The sequence below is a fragment of the Siphateles boraxobius genome, unplaced genomic scaffold (assembly GCF_051911475.1).
Source record: "Siphateles boraxobius isolate OS27281-9 unplaced genomic scaffold, OSU_SipBor_1 19, whole genome shotgun sequence".
NCBI classification, from domain to species: Eukaryota; Metazoa; Chordata; class Actinopteri; order Cypriniformes; family Leuciscidae; genus Siphateles; species Siphateles boraxobius.
Genome location: NW_027508799.1, coordinates 245437 through 264959, shown reverse-complemented (window position 1 = coordinate 264959; position 19523 = coordinate 245437). Strand labels below are relative to the sequence as shown.

The following is a 19523-nucleotide window of genomic DNA, read 5'->3' as shown; positions in this document are numbered from 1 at the left end:
CATTGGTCGCCAGCAGTGGGCTGTTCTTAGTGGCAGTAGGTGGAGGAGGAACAGACACAGTGGCAGTGGGCACAGCAGCAGTGAGGACAGATGCAGTGGGCACAGTGGCGGTGGGCACGTGGGCTGGAGCCTGCCTCTTCAGCACGTATGCTTTGAAAAGGGCCATATTGGTGTTAGGCCCGGCCTTTGCCTTCTTCAGGTAGGTGATGAGAGCCTGGGCCTCCTTGCTTGGGTCCTCATACACCTCCATTATTGACCTACCCTTAAAATCCCCAAACTCCACCATCAGACACCAAGAGTCTCCTGTCCTCTGGGCCTCCTGCAGCATGGCCTGTTTTTTTCTGATACACCTCTACAGCCTCGCCTACCTCCCTGATCTGCGAGGTGTATCTGAGGAACAGGTGTTTGTTGTCCGACAGCGGGTTGTCCCTCTCCTCCTCCCCCAAAATGCTGCTGACCAGATAGCAGGCATACCACAGTGAGTTCTTCAGCAGCCACAGGAACCTCTGACCCTGGTGTTTCCCAAACTGGATCTTGCAGTGAGCCAGAACCAGGAACTGGTCTCCAGGATTCCCTCCATTCTGCCTCACAAAGGCAGTGGCCTCAGCCAGGACCTCCTCTTTACACCTGGCCCTCCCTGCCAACACGATCTTCCTCCTATTGGCCTCCTCAGTTGGCCCCATAAGGAGTCGACCCTCAGAGGTTCTTCGTAAAACCGGGTATGCATACATAATCTGAAAGGACACAGGCATAAACAGAACGTTACATAGCTGTCATATTCCAACTGAAAGTATTTTACTACAGCATTTTTTTAATGTAATTAATTATTATAATATTATAATAATTAATGATTATTATTATTATGAGCATAAGCATTATTGTTTTTTATACAACTGTGAATCACTTTGAATTGCCTTGTGTACAAATTGTAAATAGTGTGATGAACTTATTAATAAGAAAATAAATAACACTTCTTGGTACAATCTTGCTGGTATCATGCCATGCTTAAATCGTTTTGTTTTGTTTAGCTTTTGTGGCAGAGATTACTAAGAAACACCAAATATTACATAAAGGCGTTTATGACAATTCATAATAATATGATCATCAAACAGATCTAAAACTTAAAATGGTATATCAAATCGTTTTGGTATATCTTTTATAACATAGTTGAGAGTCATTTGTTGAAACAAAAAAACACTTGTTTTTGCCTATTCATGTATTTTTAAATATGTATAACATAGTATTTAAAAAGATAACATAAATATGTATACTGGTGTATAACATAGTATAGTATAACATATATGAATTAAACTTTTTTTTTTAAAGGTTTTAGTAAAAATCTACTTGTGCTCAAAATAATGTAATGAATGACAAAAATGAGGATGGAGGAATCGAATGAAAGCTTTTTTATACATTGGAATACTTGATCACTCGAGCGTCACTTCATAGCGTCATCAGCAGCGCTCAAAGGATCTGCCCTCATGTTGTTGCAGTTTGTTTATTTAAGAAATTCATAATAAATAATAATAAAGCAAGATACCCTGTTGAAATATGTGTAATGTGTGGTTTATATAAACTGCAAAGGTAAAGTACACTTTAAAACAGATTGTGACCGATGTGAAGGGGGAGGAGAATGTATACGTGCGTCACGTTTAGTCAATAAAACACTTCCGCATAGGATACACCTGTGTATCCTCGCTCATGACTCCTCTGAAAGCCTCCTCACTCCTCGATCCTCGCCTCCTCGCGGTGCAATTAGAGAATTGAGATGTCCTTCAAGATGGCTGAGCTCGATCGGTTTCCGGGTCATAGGATGGAGGACAGAGGAACGAGGAGACGAGGAGGGATATTGAGAAGCACCCTATGTTTCCCCAATTCCGACTCGGTTTGAGAGTGCCAATTTCACCGCCACGTCAGCAGTTGCGCATCACCTCTGTTTTTTCCCTCCCTTCCGCGAAGAACCTAAAAAATGTTCTACCGAGATTTGAACTCGGATCGCTGGATTCAAAGCCCAGAGTGCTAACCATTACACCATGGAACCAACACACCCTCCCAGCTGTCTGTCTGAGAGGCAGATAGCGATGAGGCTAGGTGGAATCAGGTGGCCTAAAGGAGGCGGGCGTGGTTCCTCTGCCGAAACCCGAGATTGAACCAGGGACCTTTAGATCTTCAGTCTAACACTCTCCCAACTGAGCTATTTCGGCCAGATACTCGTGCTGTTTAGCCTGGTAAATGAAGGTCCCACCGAGATTTGAATTCGGATCACTGGATTCAGAGCCCAGAGTGCTAACCCTTACACCATGGAACCTCGGCGTGTGTCAACTTTTCCCATGAGGTGCAGAGATTTCAGTCATTCAGTCCAGAAGCGCGATAGCAAGGAGCAAAAGAAGCCTTTGCCTTTTAAGCCCATGTTTCCCCAATTCCGACTCGGTTTGAGAGTGTCAATTTCACCGCCACGTCAGCAGTTGCGCATCACCTCTGTTTTTCCCCTCCCTTCCGCAAAGATCCTAAAAAGGTTCCACCGAGATTTGAACTCGGATCGCTGGATTCAAAGCCCAGAGTGCTAACCATTACACCATGAAACCAAAACACCCTGCTAACTGGCTGTCTGAGAGGTGGAATAAGGTAGAGTAAAAGAGGCGGAGGTTGTTCCTCTGCCGAAACCCGGGATTGAACCAGGGACCTTTAGATCTTCAGTCTAACGCTCTCCCAACTGAGCTATTTCGGCCAGGTACTTGTGTGGTTTAGCCAGCATGGATGTATGGGAGACCGCCTGTCATTTTCGAGAAAAGCAGAACGAAGGTCACAGAGAGAAAATGAGTGGCCCGTACGGGGATCGAACCCGCGACCTTGGCGTTATTAGCACCACGCTCTAACCAACTGAGCTAACCGGCCTCTCTCTGGCACATTTTATCCCCAATTGCTCAGAAATATCCTGGTTGCCCTATTCAGGCTGAAGAGATTAAAAGCAAAGCCTAATAATGGGCTCGTCCGGGATTTGAACCCGGGACCTCTCGCACCCTAAGCGAGAATCATACCCCTAGACCAACGAGCCGAAACATACATCCTCCGTGCTGCTGTCGGGCCGCAAACATTTCAGCTTCCATGGCTTAAAGCGCAATTTTCTTATTAAATCAACAATTAAAAGGTAGCCGGTGCAAAGTTTCCAGCACAGAGGAAATGGGGCCTCTTTTTTTGTGGTCATTGGAAATCACGCTGCAGGACCTGCACACGAATAATGAGAAGCTTACTTACAGGAGCCTGGTCTGCAACACTGGACCCAGTTGATGTTGCAGGAGCAGAGGCAGCACTTGGCTGGACAGAAGGCTGTGGAGGAGACTGCAGAGGAGGCTGAGCAGGGCGCAGAGGAGGAGACTGCAGAGGAGGCTGGGCAGGGCGCAGAGAAGGAGACTGCAGAGGAGGCTGGGCAGGGTGCACAGGAGGAGACTGCAGAGGAGGCTGGGCAGGGTGCAGAGGAGGAGACTGCAGAGGAGGCTGGGCAGGGCGCTGCAGTCCTGTGGGTGGCTGTAGTGAGGATGGTCCTGGTGCAAAAGGACAGGGGTTGAAAGCCTTGCTGGAAAGATGGGAGTTGCTCTTTCCAGTGGACAGGAAGCTCTGCAGGCGACTGGGACACCTGGCCAGGGGTCCACAATGCTGGAGGAGCAGGATAAGGGGCAGGAGCAGGGGCAGTAGCACGAGCCGGGGCAGGAGCAGGGCCTCTCGAGCCTGCAGTGGCTGGAGAAAAAAGAAAAAACTTACCCACTTACAGGGTATGGCTGGAGACAAAATCTTTTGTGCCAGCTGTGAAGCAAATAATTGCTTCCCCCGCGCCAACAGGGCCTTCACATTGGTCGCCAGCAGTGGGCTGTTCTTAGTGGCAGTAGGTGGAGGAGGAACAGACACAGTGGCAGTGGGCACAGCAGCAGTGAGGACAGATGCAGTGGGCACAGTGGCGGTGGGCACGTGGGCTGGAGCCTGCCTCTTCAGCACGTATGCTTTGAAAAGGGCCATATTGGTGTTAGGCCCGGCCTTTGCCTTCTTCAGGTAGGTGATGAGAGCCTGGGCCTCCTTGCTTGGGTCCTCATACACCTCCATTATTGACCTACCCTTAAAATCCCCAAACTCCACCATCAGACACCAAGAGTCTCCTGTCCTCTGGGCCTCCTGCAGCATGGCCTGTTTTTTTCTGATACACCTCTACAGCCTCGCCTACCTCCCTGATCTGCGAGGTGTATCTGAGGAACAGGTGTTTGTTGTCCGACAGCGGGTTGTCCCTCTCCTCCTCCCCCAAAATGCTGCTGACCAGATAGCAGGCATACCACAGTGAGTTCTTCAGCAGCCACAGGAACCTCTGACCCTGGTGTTTCCCAAACTGGATCTTGCAGTGAGCCAGAACCAGGAACTGGTCTCCAGGATTCCCTCCATTCTGCCTCACAAAGGCAGTGGCCTCAGCCAGGACCTCCTCTTTACACCTGGCCCTCCCTGCCAACACGATCTTCCTCCTATTGGCCTCCTCAGTTGGCCCCATAAGGAGTCGACCCTCAGAGGTTCTTCGTAAAACCGGGTATGCATACATAATCTGAAAGGACACAGGCATAAACAGAACGTTACATAGCTGTCATATTCCAACTGAAAGTATTTTACTACAGCATTTTTTTAATGTAATTAATTATTATAATATTATAATAATTAATGATTATTATTATTATGAGCATAAGCATTATTGTTTTTTATACAACTGTGAATCACTTTGAATTGCCTTGTGTACAAATTGTAAATAGTGTGATGAACTTATTAATAAGAAAATAAATAACACTTCTTGGTACAATCTTGCTGGTATCATGCCATGCTTAAATCGTTTTGTTTTGTTTAGCTTTTGTGGCAGAGATTACTAAGAAACACCAAATATTACATAAAGGCGTTTATGACAATTCATAATAATATGATCATCAAACAGATCTAAAACTTAAAATGGTATATCAAATCGTTTTGGTATATCTTTTATAACATAGTTGAGAGTCATTTGTTGAAACAAAAAAACACTTGTTTTTGCCTATTCATGTATTTTTAAATATGTATAACATAGTATTTAAAAAGATAACATAAATATGTATACTGGTGTATAACATAGTATAGTATAACATATATGAATTAAACTTTTTTTTTAAAAGGTTTTAGTAAAAATCTTCTTGTGCTCAAAATAATGTAATGAATGACACAAAAAATACTAAATTAACAACAACAACAAAAAAATGGTTTAAGGAGGATATAGCTTAATTAGCGGTCGGCTAATTATCTTGACAGTAGTGACATGTTTTTTACTGTATATCATGGTAAAGTTGCAGGTTCACATGTACAGAAGAAAACGTGTGCTATTACACGCTAGCTGGCTTTATTGCCATGTTTAATTGTCTAAAAACAAACACTGTTTATGAATAAATAATGATCGATTATAGAGTCGTGAAGAATAGACTTACCTGTTGCAAAGATTGCAAAGATGACGATAATAACAGTGGTCGCCGATTGGTCAAAAGTAAGCCACAGGAGCAGAGCCAGGAGAGAAACGCGATTGGTCAAAAGTAAGCCACAGGAGAGAAAGGCGATTGGTCAAAAGTAAGCCACAGGAGAGAAACACGATTGGTCAAAAGTAAGCCACAGGAGAGAACGCGATTGGTCAAAAGTAAGCCACAGCATAGAAACACAATTGGCTCACGTGGGCTTACTTTGGGCTTACTTTGGCTCAATCGGTAGGAAGCAGTAGGCGCAAGCGAGAGGTAGTGGGATCGATGCCTGCATTCTCCAGTGCTGTCCATCCTTTTTACGCCCCACTTCAAGGGGCACTACCTAGATGAGCTCTTGCGGCTCAGTGCTGCCGAAAAAGTTTTTTCGAACGAGGTACTGCACACATTCCTGGCAAAAGCAGGTCCCACCGAGATTTGAACTCGGATCGCTGGATTCAGAGCCCAGAGTGCTAACCATTACACCATGGAACCTTGGCGTGTGTCAACTTTTCCCATGAGCAGCAGAGATTTAAGTCATTGAGTCCAGAAGCACGATAGCAAGGATTTAAGTCATTGAGTCCAGAAGCACGATAGCAAGGAGCAAATGAAGCCTTTGCTTTTTAAGCCCATGTTTCCCCAATTCCGACTCAGTTTGAGAGTGCCAATTTCACCGCCACGTCAGCAGTTGCGCATCACCTCTGTTTCTTCCCTCCCTTCCGCAAAGAACCTAAAAAGGTTCCACCGAGATTGGAACTCGGATTTCTGGATTCAAAGACCAGAGTGCTAATCATTACACCATGGAACCAACACACTCTGCTAGCTGGCTGTCTGAGAGGGAGATAGCGATGAGGCTAGGTGGAATCAGGTAGACTAAAAGAGGCGGACGTGGTTCCTCTGCCGAAACCCGGTATTGAACCAGGGACCTTTAGATCTTCAGTCTAACGCTCTCCCAACTGAGCTATTTCAGCCAGATACTTGTATGGTTTAGCCAGCAGGTATGTCTGGGAGACCGCCTGTCATTTTCGAGAAGAGCAGAGCGAAGGTCCCAGAGAGAAAATGAGTGGCCCGTACGGGGATGAAAACCCGCCACCTTGGCGTTATTAGCACCACGCTCTAAGCAACTGAGCTAACCGGCCTCTCTCTGGCACATTTTATCCCCAATTTCTCACAAATATCCTGGTTGCCCTAATCAGGCTGAAGAGATTAAAAGCAAAGCCTAATAATGGGCTCGTCTGGGATTTGAACCCGGGACCTCTCGCACCCTAAGCGAGAATCATACCCCTAGACCAACGAGCCGAAACATACATCCTCCCTGCTGCTGCCGGGCCGCAAACATTTCAGCTTCCATGGCTTAAAGCGCAATTTTTTGATTAAATCTACTATTAAAAGGTAGCCAGTGCAAAGTTTCCAGCACAGAGGAAAAGCGGCCTCTTTTTTTGTGGTCATTGGAAATCACGCTGCAGGACCTGCACACGAATAATGAGAAGCTTACTTACAGGAGCCTGGTCTGCAACACTGGACCCAGTTGATGTTGCAGGAGCAGAGGCAGCACTTGGCTGGACAGAAGGCTGTGGAGGAGACTGCAGAGGAGGCTGAGCAGGGCGCAGAGGAGGAGACTGCAGAGGGGCTGGGCAGGGCGCAGAGGAGGAGACTGCAGAGGAGGCTGGGCAGGCCGCAGAGGAGGAGACTGCAGAGGAGGCTGGGCAGGGCGCTGCAGTCCTGTGGGTGGCTGTAGTGAGGATGGTCCTGGTGGAGAGGGACAGGGGTTGAAGGCCTTGCTGGAAAGATTGGAGTTGCTCTTTCCAGTGGACAGGAAGCTCTGCAGGCGACTGGGACACCTGGCCAGGGGTCAACAATGCTGGAGGAGCAGGATAAGGGGCAGGAGCAAGGGCAGTAGCACGAGCCGGGGCAGGAGCAGGGCCTCTGGAGCCTGCAGTGGCTGGAGAAAAAAGAAAAAAACTTACCCACTTACAGGGTTTGGCTGGAGACAAAATCTTTTGTGCCAGCTGTGAAGCAAATAAATGCTTCCCCCGCGCCAACAGGGCCTACACATTGGTCGCCAGCAGTGGCCTGTTCTTAGTGGCAGTAGGTGGAGGAGGAACAGACACAGTGGCAGTGGGCACAGCATCAGTGAGGACAGATGCAGTGGGCACAGTGGTAGTGGGCACGTGGGCTGGAGTAATGTATATAATAATGTAATGAATGACACAAAAAAATACTAAATTAACAACAACAAAAAATGGTTTAAGGAGGATATAGCTTAATTAGCGGTCGGCTAATTATCTTGACAGTAGTGGCATGTTTTTTACTGTATATCATGGTAAAGTTGCAGGTTCACATGTACAGAATAAAACGTGTGCTATTACACGCTAGCTAGCTTTATTGGCATGTTTAATTGTCCAAAAACAAACACTGTTTATGAATGAATAATGATCGATTATACAGTCGTGAAGAATAGACTTACCTGTTGGAAAGATTGCAAAGATGACGATAATAATAGCGGTCGCCGATTGGTCAAAAGTAAGCCACAGGAGCAGAGCCAGGAGAGAAACGCGATTGGTCAAAAGTAAGCCACAGGAGAGAAAGGCGATTGGTCAAAAGTAAGCCACAGGAGAGAAAAACGATTGGTCAAAAGTAAGCCACAGGAGAGAACGCGATTGGTCAAAAGTAAGCCACAGCAGAGAAACACGATTGGCTCACGTGGGCTTACTTTGGGCTTACTTTGGCTCAATCGGTAGGAAGCAGTAGGCGCAAGCGAGAGGTAGTGGGATCGATGCCTGCATTCTCCAGTGCTGTCCATCCTTTTTACGCCCCCCTTCAAGGGGCACTACCTAGATGAGCTCTTGCGGCTCAGTGCTGCCGAAAATGTTTTTTCGAACGAGGTACTGCACACATTCCTGGCAAAAGCAGGTCCCACCGAGATTTGAACTCGGATCGCTGGATTCAGAGCCAAGAGTGCAAACCATTACACCATGGAACCTTGGCGTGTGTCAACTTTTCCCATGAGCAGGAGAGATTTAAGTCATTGAGTCCAAAAGCACGATAGCAAGGAGCAAATGAAGCCTTTGCTTTTTAAGCCCATGTTTCCCCAATTCCGACTCTGTTTGAGATTGCCAATTTCACTGCCACGTCAGCAGTTGCGCATCACCTCTGCTTTTTCCCACCCTTCCGCAAAGAACCTAAAAAGGTTCTACCGAGATTGGAACTTGGATCGCTGGATTCAAAGCCCAAAGTGCTAACCATTACACCATGGAACCAACACTTCCTGATAGCTGGCTGTCTGAGAGGCAGATAGCGATGAGGCTAGGTGGAATCAGGTAGACTAAAAGAGGCGGACGTGGACGTCATTGGAAATCACGCTGCAGCACCTGCACACGAATAATGAGAAGCTTAGATACAGGAGCCTGGTCTGCAACACTGGACCCAGTTGATGTTGCAGGAGCAGGGGCAGCACTTGGCTGGACAGAAGGCTGTGGAGGAGACTGCAGAGGAGGCTGAACAGGGCGCAGAGGAGGAGACTGCAGAGGAGGCTGGGCAGGGCGCAGAGGAGGAGACTGCAGAGGAGGCTGGGCAGGGCGCAGAGGAGGAGACTGCAGAGGAGGCTGGGCAGGGCGCAGAGGAGGAGACTGCAGAGGAGGCTGGGCAGGGCGCTGCAGTCCTGTGGGTGGCTGTAGTGAGGATGGTCCTGGTGCAGAGGGACAGGGGTTGAAGGCCTTGCTGGAAAGATGGAAGTTGCTCTTTCCAGTGGACAGGAAGCTCTGCAGGCGACTGGGACACCTGGCCAGGGGTCCACAATGCTGGAGGAGCAGGATAAGGGGCAGGAGCAGGGGCAGTAGCACGAGCCGGGGCAGGAGCAGGGCCTCTCGAGCCTGCAGTGGCTGGAGCGTAAAAAAACACAACAAAATTATCTTATTGTTTTAGACTTTCACTGCATGACTTTCTCAGCTCTGCTGGACAGCTACTGCGATTACAAGGTTTACTGCAAAGCATGTATGATTAGTAGAGAGATGACAAGATGATGAAAAGATGGAAGGAAGCAGTGAAAATCATCCTGTTTTTCATCCAAGCACCATTAGAAGAAATACAAGAAGAAAAAAAGATGGGATCAGCCAAGTGTGAAGCGAAGCAGACCAAACACTACAACAGCCACTTATTTCAAGGGGAGTAAGGGAACCCAGGCTGTTCGTGGTATTTTGCCCATTCATTTAAGTTGCCATTGTCAGCACCGACACTTCGAGGTCCGCGTGCTCGAAATGGACGACACGAGCTGCTTATTCAGCGGTGCCGTGTCACTTTTCCAAAATCGCATATAAAGTGGCCGAGATTAGCATATATTACCATAGGCTCTCTGTGGACGCCTCTGGGGGTGCCATTGCACCGCGTGGGAGTCCACCAAGTGCTTTTGGGGTCCGCCAACTACCTACTCTTCACCATAGTCCTCTTCAGTACCATGAAGTGCCTATTTTGACCCCTAACCACCTATTTTCTTCTTCATTGCCACGAAGTGCCTATGGGGTCCCCTAACCACCTAAACTTCACCTTAGTCTTCCTCAGTGCCACGAAGTGCCTATTTTGACCCCTAACCACCTATTTTCTTCTTCATTGCCACAAAGTGCCTATGGGGTCCCCTAACCACCTAAACTTCACCGTAGTCTTCCTCAGTACCACGAAGTGCCTATTTTGACCCCTAACCACCTATTTTCTTCTCCATTGCCACGAAGTGCCTATGGGGTCCCCTAACCACCTAAACTTCACCGTAGTCTTCCTCAGTACCACGAAGTGCCTATTTTGACCCCTAACCACCTATTTTCTTCTCCATTGCCACGAAGTGCCTATGGGGTCCCTCGACCACCTAAACTTCACCGTAGTCTTCCTCAGTACCACAAAGTGCCTATTTTGACCCCTAACCACCTGTTTTTTGTCTCAAGTCACTGTGTCTCTAACTCTGAGCCGAAAAGTCACAGGGCCTCGAAATTCGGCGTGAGGGTAGCCCAGCGGGCCCCGGGGCGAGATCCTTAGTTTCAAGGTTCTACGTGGTTCCCAAGTGTGCGTTTCGGCGGTTCGGCCTGATCCACACATGGTTCAGCTTTCTCCATCCCCCAGGGTCTTTCTGGGCCCCAGTGACAGCAGGCAGATCAAGTTTGGGGCCGCCAGGGCCCCCGGGGGCCGAACGGCAAAGCGTCCCACGTACAACTTATCCCATTGATTTTCATAGGTGTTCTGTGGACATTGGGCCAAAAGTGGTTTTTTTGTGTGACTAGACGCTCCCCTCTCTGTGTGCCTTCCGGGGCCGAGTGACGCAGCTTTCCAAGAAGTTTCGGGCCCCTAGCACCTCCAGGGGCCGAACGAGGTTCAGTGACACGTGCAACTTATTCAATACGATTTCACAGGTACTTGGTGGACGGTGGTCCGATCGGCCCGAAATTGACACGTACGTCCCGTCACGGGCCCCTGGGACGGGTTCTAGAGTTCCGCGTCCCTCTGACCTTTTTTTGCGCTAATTGGCCACCAACAGCCCCATGGAACAAGTTGCACGTGAGACGTCAAAAAAACAGGGGCCAAAAGGGGTCGAAAGGCACGGCGGTGGTCCGGGGGCCCCGGGTTCTAGATCACGGGTTTGGTGGTTCTAAATCGGTTCCGAGTATGTGTTTCAGCAAAACGGTTCGAAGGAAACGCCCGATCGGCCCGAAACTGACGTATGCGTCCCGTCACGGGCCCCTGGGACGGGTTCTAGAGTTCCGCGTCCAGAGCTGCTCGTTTGGCCAAAAAACACCCCCTTGACCTGGAAGCGCCTGTGAAGTTTGAACTGAACAAGTTGCACGTGGGAGGCCGAAAACACAGGGGTCGAAAGGTCGCACCGCCTCCAAATTCGCCGCCCTGGTAGTCGAGGGGCCCCCGGTTCTAGATCCCGGATCGCAGGGTTCTAGATCGGTTCCAAGTGTATCGTTTTTTTGTGCAAAAATCTCCTCACTTTTGGTTCTACAGAGCATATGTCTTTCTGTGTGTGCAAGAGGGCTGCCATTCATTGGACCATGTGCTCGGTGAAGGGTGGACAGAAAGGTCCGATCGGCCCGAAACCGACGTATGCATCCCGTCACGGGGCCCTGGGACGGGTTCTAGAGTTCCGAGTCCCTCTGACCTTTTTTCGCACTAATTGGCCACCAACAGCCCCATGGAATAAGTTGCACGTGGGACGTCAAATAAACAGGGGCCAAAAGGGGTCGAAAGGTCGCAGCGGCCCCAAATTCCGCACGACGGTTGTCCGGGGGCCCCCGGTTCTAGATCACGGGTTTGGTGGTTCTAGATCGGTTCTAAGTATGTGTTTCAGCAAAACGGTTCGAAGGAAACACCCGACCGGCCCGAAACAGACATATGCGTCCCTTCACGGGCCCCGGGGACGGGTTCTAGAGTTCCGTGCCCAAAACTGCTCGTTTGGCCGAAAAAAGCCCCCCTTGACCTGGAAGAGCCTGTGAAGTTTGAACTGAATAAGTTGCACGTGGGAGGGCGGAAATACAGGGGTCGAAAGGTCGCACCGCCTCCAAATTCGCCGCCCTGGTAGTCGGGGGGCCCCCGGTTCTAGATCCCGGATCGCAGGGTTCTAGATCGGTTCCGAGCGTATCATTTTTTAGTGCAAAAATCTCCTCACTTTGGTTCTACTGAGCATATGTCTTTCTGTGTGTGCAAGAGGGCTGCCATTAATTGGACCATGTGCTCTGTGAAGGGTGGACAGAAAGGTCCGATCGGCCCGAAACTGACGTATGCGTCCCGTCACGGGGCCCTGGGACGGGTTCTAGAGTTCCGCGACCCTCTGACCTTTTTTCACGCTAATTGGCCACCAACAGCCCCATGGAATAAGTTGCACGTGGGACGTCAAAAAAACAGGGGCCAAAAGGGGTCGAAAGGTCGCAGCGGCCCCAAATTCGGCACGGCGGGGGTCCGGGGGCCCCCGGTTCTAGATCACGGATTTGGTGGTTCTAGGTCGGTTCTAAGTATGTGTTTCAGCCAAACGGTTTGAAGGAAACGCCCGATCGGCCCGAAACCGACACACGCGTCTCGTCACGGGCCCCGGGGACGGGTTCTAGAGTTCCGCGTCCCTCTGACCTTTTTTGGCGCTTATTGGCCACCAACAGCCCCATGGAATAAGTTGCACGTGGGACGTCAAATAAACAGTTGCCCTAAGGGGTCAAAAGGTCGTAGGACCTCGAGATTCGTCACGGACGACCGCCACGGGCCCCCGAATCGGGCCCCAGAGTATCGTGGCTCTAGATGCTTCCTGAGCCTAGTAGGCCCTCTAATCCTAACTGCTGAATTAACCCTAGCAGACACATGCTCCCATAGAGATCAATGGGAGACAGAGAGGTGCATAAAAAATAGCTAAAAATAAACTTGGCATGTCTCGACCTAGCCCGCTCGGTCTGTCGCAGAGGGCCACGCGACGCAACTTTATGCCGAGTTTGGGGCCCCTCGGACCCCCGGGGGCCGCGCGGGAGCCACTGACACGTGCAACTTATCCCATTCATTTTCATAGGCGTTTGGTGGACATCCGCACGTAACGGTCCCAATAGCTCCGAATGGCTCCAATTTGAAATCTGTGGCCCCTCAGGGTCCCCTCAGACGGTCCGCAAAGACTGGGGTCCGTAGTACCCCGTTAAGTGCGTTAGAGTCAAAAACAGCATCCCACCTGTAACCTATTTGATTGGTGCCCTAAATGCTGTCCGTGGACAGTCCATTTTTAGGCTAATTATGCATAATTAATAGCTTTAATGTACATCAGTGTGTTGTATTGTGGCCCCTGTGTGGTGTACAGTAGGTTTCACCTAATAAAACCACTGTAATTATGAAATATGACCTATTAATGCATTGACCACGGGCAGCCTATTTGGACCCCGTCAAATAAGTTGCAGGTGGGACTTCACCACATGTGATGAAATCGCCTAATCTTTACGGGGATTCACCCGCTGAAAATGTCTAAGTAAAAAACAGCATCCCACCTGTAGCTTATTCGACAGGGTCCAAATAGGCTGTTCATGGACAGTCCATTCGTGATCACATATGCGGTCAGCGGGACGAATAGGCTCTCTGTGGTCAGTGGGCAGGGCCACGGGCTGTCACTTAGATTGGCCGTGGACAAACAGGCCATTCAAATAAGTTGCAGGTGGGATGCTGTTTTATATTTTGATGTCATGACTGATAAAAATGAATAAAATTGATTAAATATCAATTTTACGTTCATCTCTGGGCCCCCCTGAGCGATTTGCAGCCTTCAGAACCCCGAAATTCCACTGTCCACGAACAGCCTAAATTTTTGAATGGGATAGATTGTACGTGGGACGTCCAGATCTCAGCCTCTGGACACAATTTGGAGCTGAAACCTGCGCTCCTGCACTCATCTGGACGTGCCCAGACAGTGCTGTGAATTTCAGGGAGTTTGGAGAAACTTGAAAATCCGACCCAAAAATTCTCAAAGATTTTGAGATTTTTTGGGTCGGATTTTCAAGTTTCTCCAATCTCTTTGAAATTCACACCATGGGCAGGGCATGTCCAGATGAGAACAGGAGTGCAGGTTTCATCTCCAAATTGTGTCCAGAGGCTGAGATCTGGACGTCCCACCTGCAACTTATCCCATTCAAAAATTTAGGCTGTTCGTGGACAGTGGAATTTCGGGGTTCTGAAGGCTGCAAATCGCTCAGTGGGGCCCATAGATTATCGTAAAATTGATATTTAATTATTTTTATGCATTTTTTAATCAATCATGACATTAAAATATAGAAAAGATCCCACCTGTAACTTATTCAACAGGGTCCAAATAGGCTGGTCGTGGATAGTCCATTTTTAGGCTAATTATGCATATTTAATAGTTTTAATGTACATCAGTGTGTTGTGTTGTGTCCCCAGTGTGGTTTACAGTAGGTTTGACCACATAAAACCACTGTAATTATGAATTATGACCTATTAATGCATTGACCACGGACAGCCTATTTGGACCCCGTCAAATAAGTTACAGGTGGGCCCTTACTTTGCCCACCTGTAACTTATTTGACAGGGTCCAAATAGGCTGTCTGTGGACAGTCCATTTTCAGTGGGCCCTTACTTTGCCCACCTGTAACTTATTTGACAGGGTCCAAATAGGCTGTTCGTGGACAGTCCATTCGTGGTCACATAGGCGGTCACATAGTGGGACGAATAGGCTGTCCGTGGTCAGTGGGCAGGGCCACGGGCTGTCACTTAGATTGGCCATGGACGAACAGGCCGTTCGTGGTCACTAGGCGGTCAGTGGGACGAATAGGCTGTCCATGGTCACTGGGCAGGGCCACGGGCTGTCACTTAGATTGGCCATGGACGAACAGGCCGTTCGTGGTCACTAGGCGGTCAGTGGGACGAATAGGCTGTCCATGGTCACTGGGCAGGGCCACGGGCTGTCAGTTAGATTGGCCATGGACGAGCAGGCCGTTCGTGGTCACTAGGCGGTCAGTGGGACGAATAGGCTGTCCATGGTCACTGGGCAGGGCCACGGGCTGTCACTTAGATTGGCCATGGACGAACAGGCCGTTCGTGGTCACATAGGCGGTCAGTGGGACGAATAGGCTGTCCATGGTCAGTGGGCAGGGCCACGGGCTGTCACTTAGATTGGCCGTGGACCTAACAGGCCGTTCGTGGTCACATAGGCAGTCAGTGGGATGAATAGGCTGTTCGTGGTCACATAGGCGGTCAGTGGGATGAATAGGCTGTCCGTGGTCAGTGGGCAGGGCCACGGGCTGTCACTTAGATTGGCCGTGGACGAACAGGCCGTTCGTGGTCACATAGGCGGTCAGTGGGACGAACAGGCTGTCCATGGTCACTGGGCAGGGCCACGGGCTGTCACTTAGATTGGCCGTGGACCTAACAGGCCGTTCGTCGTCACATAGGCAGCCAGTGGGACGAACAGGCCGTTCGTGGTCACATAGGCGGTCAGTGGGACGAATAGGCTGTCCATGGTCAGTGGGCAGGGCCACGGGCTGTCACTTAGATTGGCCGTGGACGAACAGGCCGTTCGTGGTCACACAGGCTGTCAGTGGGATGAATAGGCTGTTCGTGGTCACATATGCGGTCAGTGGGATGAATAGGCTGTTCGTGGTCACATAGGTGGTCAGTGGGATGAATAGGCTGTTCATGGTCACATAGGCGGTCAGTGGGATGAATAGGCTGTACGTGGTCAGTGGGCAGGGCCACGGGCTGTCATTTAGATTGGCCGTGGACGAACAGGCCGTTCGTGGTCAAATAGGCGGTCAGTGGGACGAATAGGCTGTCCATGGTCAGTGGGCAGGGCCACATGCTGTCACTTAGATTGGCCGTGGACCTAACAGGCCATTCGTGGTCACATAGGCAGTCAGTGGGATGAATAGGCTGTTCGTGGTCACATAGGCGGTCAGTGGGATGAATAGGCTGTCCATGGTCACTGGGCAGGGCCACGGGCTGTCACTTAGATTGGCCGTGGACGAACAGGCCGTTCGTGGTCACACAGGCTGTCAGTGGGATGAATAGGCTGTTCGTGGTCACATATGCGGTCAGTGGGATGAATAGGCTGTTCGTGGTCACTTAGGTGGTCAGTGGGATGAATAGGCTGTTCGTGGTCACATAGGCGGTCAGTGGGATGAATAGGCTGTACGTGGTCAGTGGGCAGGGCCACGGGCTGTCATTTAGATTGGCCGTGGACGAACAGGCCGTTCGTGGTCACATAGGCTGTCAGTGGGACGAATAGGCTGTCCTTGGTCACTGAGCAGGGCCACGGGCTGTCATTTAGATTGGCCGTGGACGAACAGGCCGTTCGTGGTCACACAGGCGGTCAGTGGGACGAATAGGCTGTCCGTGGTCACACAGGCGGTCAGAGGGACGAATAGGCCGTTCGTGGTCACATAGGTGGTCAGTGGGATGAATAGGCTGTTCGTGGTCACACAGGCGGTCAGGAGGACGAATAGGCCGTTCTTGGTCACATAGGTGGTCGGTGGGATGAATAGGCTGTTCTTGGTCACACAGGCGGTCAGGGGGACGAATAGGCCGTTCGTGGTCACATAGGTGGTCGGTGGGATGAATAGGCCGTTCGTGGTCACACAGGCGGTCAGGGGGACGAATAGGCCGTTCGTGGTCACATAGGTGGTCGTTGGGATGAATAGGCCGTTCGTGGTCACATAGGTGGTTAGGGGGACGAATAGGCTGTTCGTGTCAGTGGGCGGGGCCCCGGGCCGTCACTTTGGTTGGCCGTGGGCGAAAAGGCCGTTCGTGGTCACACAGGCGGTAAGGGGGACGAATAGGCTGTTCGTGTCAGTGGGCGTGGTCAGGGGGCGGTCCCAGGCTGTTCGCAGGTCACAGGTGGGACGAACGGGCGCTTCGTGGTCGGTGGGTGTGGTCAGGGAATTGCGCGAAAAGGCGGTCAGGGGGATGCGCGTGCGCTCCGTGGACGCCCGCCCGCAACCTGTTCGCCGCGCGTCGGATCGACTGCGGGTGGTCGGCGAGTCGCCCCCTTGTGGCCGATGCCCGGATTGCGAGCGAGGGGGCCGGATTTCGTCGTCCTCCCGCGGGGCCCCCGAGGCCCCCGGGCCCGAGGCGACGCCTCTGGCCCGCCCCGTCGGGCCCCCCCTGCGGCGTGGCGCCGTCGGCCGGGCCCCGAAAAATCATCTAGGGGGCGTCGCGCGGGGGTCCACTAACCTCCTACCACGAACTACCTTTTAAGCTGTCCGCCGACCCCTTCCCTAACGTGGTGGCCTAAAGAGAGTGGGGGAAGTTTGAGATGACAAGAATGAGCTTTAGTCAATGATTACGATAAAAAATGAAATAAAACCTTTTACATACACCTTTAAATTATCTTTTTTCCTTTGAGGATGTTCACTCAAAGAGTGAATGTAGATTGACACCTGAGAAGTGCCATTCCTCTGTGTTGTGAAATAAAATAATATGTCATTTAAAAAATACTGTTTTGTTTTATTTGTAATTGTTTGTAAAATATTGTTTAAGATTTACATACCTTGAGGAAGTTGTTCCTCAGCTTGCGAGGCTACAGTTGCCATCTCCAGGTCATCTTCCTCCTCAAAAAAATCCGTAGCAGCAGAGTCTGTAAAATAACATAAAACACTAAGCACATGTCACCAACACACTTGTATGCGTTAAGTGATACTCACCACATGTAAAGAGCTGTCTCCGGGCTGCGGACTCAGACGCAGGTGGTACACGTGGTCCTGCAGCTGTTGAACACGTATTTTCGTTAGACATATATACTGCATAATATATACTGTAATGATTTTAAAGCTTGCAAATCACTTACAGGGTTTGGCTGGAGACAAAATCTTTTGTGCCAGCTGTGAAGCAGATGAATGCTTCCCCCACGCCAACAGGGCCTTCACATTGGTCGCCAGCAGTGGGCTGTTCTTAGTGGCAGTAGGTGGAGGAGGAACAGACACAGTGGCAGTGGGCACAGCAGCAGTGAGGACAGATGCAATGGGCACAGTGGTGGTGAGCACGTGGGCTAGAGCCTGCCTCTTCAGCACGTATGGTTTGAAAAGGGCCATATTGGTGTTAGGCCTGGCCTTTGCCTTCTTCAGGTAGGTGATGAGAGCCTGGGCCTCCTTGCTTGGGTCCTCATACACCTCCTTCATTGACCTACCCTTAAAATCCCCAAACTCCACCATCAGACATCCAGAGTCTCCTGTCCTCTGGGCCTCCTGCAGCATGACCTGTTTTTTTTCTGATACACCTCTACAGCCTCGCCTACCTCCCTGATCTGCGAGGTGTATCTGAGGAACAGGTGTTTGTTGTCCGACAGCGGGTTGTCCCTCTCCTCCTCCCCCAAAACGCTGCTGACCAGATAGCAGGCATACCACAGTGAGTTCTTCAGCAGCCACAGGAACCTCTGACCCTGGTGTTTCCCAAACTGGATCTTGCAGTGAGCCAGAACCAGGAACTGGTCTCCAGGATTCCCTCCATTCTGCCTCACAAAGGCAGTGGCCTCAGCCAGGACCTCCTCTTTACACCTGGCCCTCCCTGCCAACACGATCTTCCTCCTATTGGCCTCCTCAGTTGGCCCCATAAGGAGTCGACCCTCAGAGGTTCTTCGTAAAACCGGGTATGCATACATAATCTGAAAGGACACAGGCATAAACAGAACGTTACATAGCTGTCATATTCCAACTGAAAGTATTTTACTACAGCATTTTTTTTTATGTAATTAATTATTATAATATTATAATAATTAATGATTATTATTATTATGAGCATAAGCATTATTGTTTTTTATACAACTGTGAATCACTTTGAATTGCCTTGTGTACAAATTGTAAATAGTGTGATGAACTAATTAATAAGAAAATAAATAACACTTCTTGGTACAATCTTGCTGGTATCATGCCATGCTTAAATCGTTTTGTTTTGTTTAGCTTTTGTGGCAGAGATTACTAAGAAACACCAAATATAACATAAAGGCGTTTATGACAATTCATAATAATATGATCATCAAACAGATCTAAAACTTAAAATGGTATATCAAATCGTTTTGGTATATCTTTTATAACATAGTTGAGAATCATTTGTTGAAACAAAAAAACACTTGTTTTTGCCTATTCATGTCTTTTTAAATATGTATAACATAGTATTTAAAAAGATAACATAAATATGTATACTGGTGTATAACATAGTATAGTATAACATATATGAATTAAACTTTTTTTTTTAAAGGTTTTAGTAAAAATCTTCTTGTGCTCAAAATAATGTAATGAATGACAAAAATGAGGATGGAGGAATCGAATGAAAGCTTTTTTATACATTGGAATACTTGATCACTCGAGCGTCACTTCATAGCGTCATCAGCAGCGCTCAAAGGATCTGCCCTCATGTTGTTGCAGTTTGTTTATTTAAGAAATTCATAATAAATAATAATAAAGCAAGATACCCTGTTGAAATATGTGTAATGTGTGGTTTATATAAACTGCAAAGGTAAAGTATACTTTAAAACAGATTGTGACCGATGTGAAGGGGGAGGAGAATGTATACGTGCGT

The 19523-nt window shown here is 49.3% G+C and overlaps 8 non-coding genes across 8 annotated transcripts; all 8 read right to left on the bottom strand.

The window, feature by feature from the left end:
• Positions 1-2131: 2131 nt before the first annotated feature.
• Positions 2132-2204, bottom strand: trnaf-gaa (transfer RNA phenylalanine (anticodon GAA)). The gene has a single exon. It is a non-coding gene; the product is annotated as a tRNA-Phe (tRNA).
• Positions 2205-2513: 309 nt separating this feature from the next.
• trnaq-uug (transfer RNA glutamine (anticodon UUG)) lies at positions 2514-2585 on the bottom strand. Its single transcript has one exon. It is a non-coding gene; the product is annotated as a tRNA-Gln (tRNA).
• Positions 2586-2655: 70 nt separating this feature from the next.
• Positions 2656-2728, bottom strand: trnaf-gaa (transfer RNA phenylalanine (anticodon GAA)). The gene has a single exon. It is a non-coding gene; the product is annotated as a tRNA-Phe (tRNA).
• A 93-nt stretch (positions 2729-2821) lies between these two features.
• On the bottom strand, positions 2822-2895 carry trnai-aau (transfer RNA isoleucine (anticodon AAU)). The gene has a single exon. It is a non-coding gene; the product is annotated as a tRNA-Ile (tRNA).
• Positions 2896-2983: 88 nt separating this feature from the next.
• trnap-agg (transfer RNA proline (anticodon AGG)) lies at positions 2984-3055 on the bottom strand. The gene has a single exon. It is a non-coding gene; the product is annotated as a tRNA-Pro (tRNA).
• Positions 3056-5921: 2866 nt separating this feature from the next.
• Positions 5922-5993, bottom strand: trnaq-cug (transfer RNA glutamine (anticodon CUG)). Its single transcript has one exon. It is a non-coding gene; the product is annotated as a tRNA-Gln (tRNA).
• A 403-nt stretch (positions 5994-6396) lies between these two features.
• trnaf-gaa (transfer RNA phenylalanine (anticodon GAA)) lies at positions 6397-6469 on the bottom strand. Its single transcript has one exon. It is a non-coding gene; the product is annotated as a tRNA-Phe (tRNA).
• Positions 6470-6725: 256 nt separating this feature from the next.
• On the bottom strand, positions 6726-6797 carry trnap-agg (transfer RNA proline (anticodon AGG)). The gene has a single exon. It is a non-coding gene; the product is annotated as a tRNA-Pro (tRNA).
• Positions 6798-19523: the final 12726 nt, after the last annotated feature.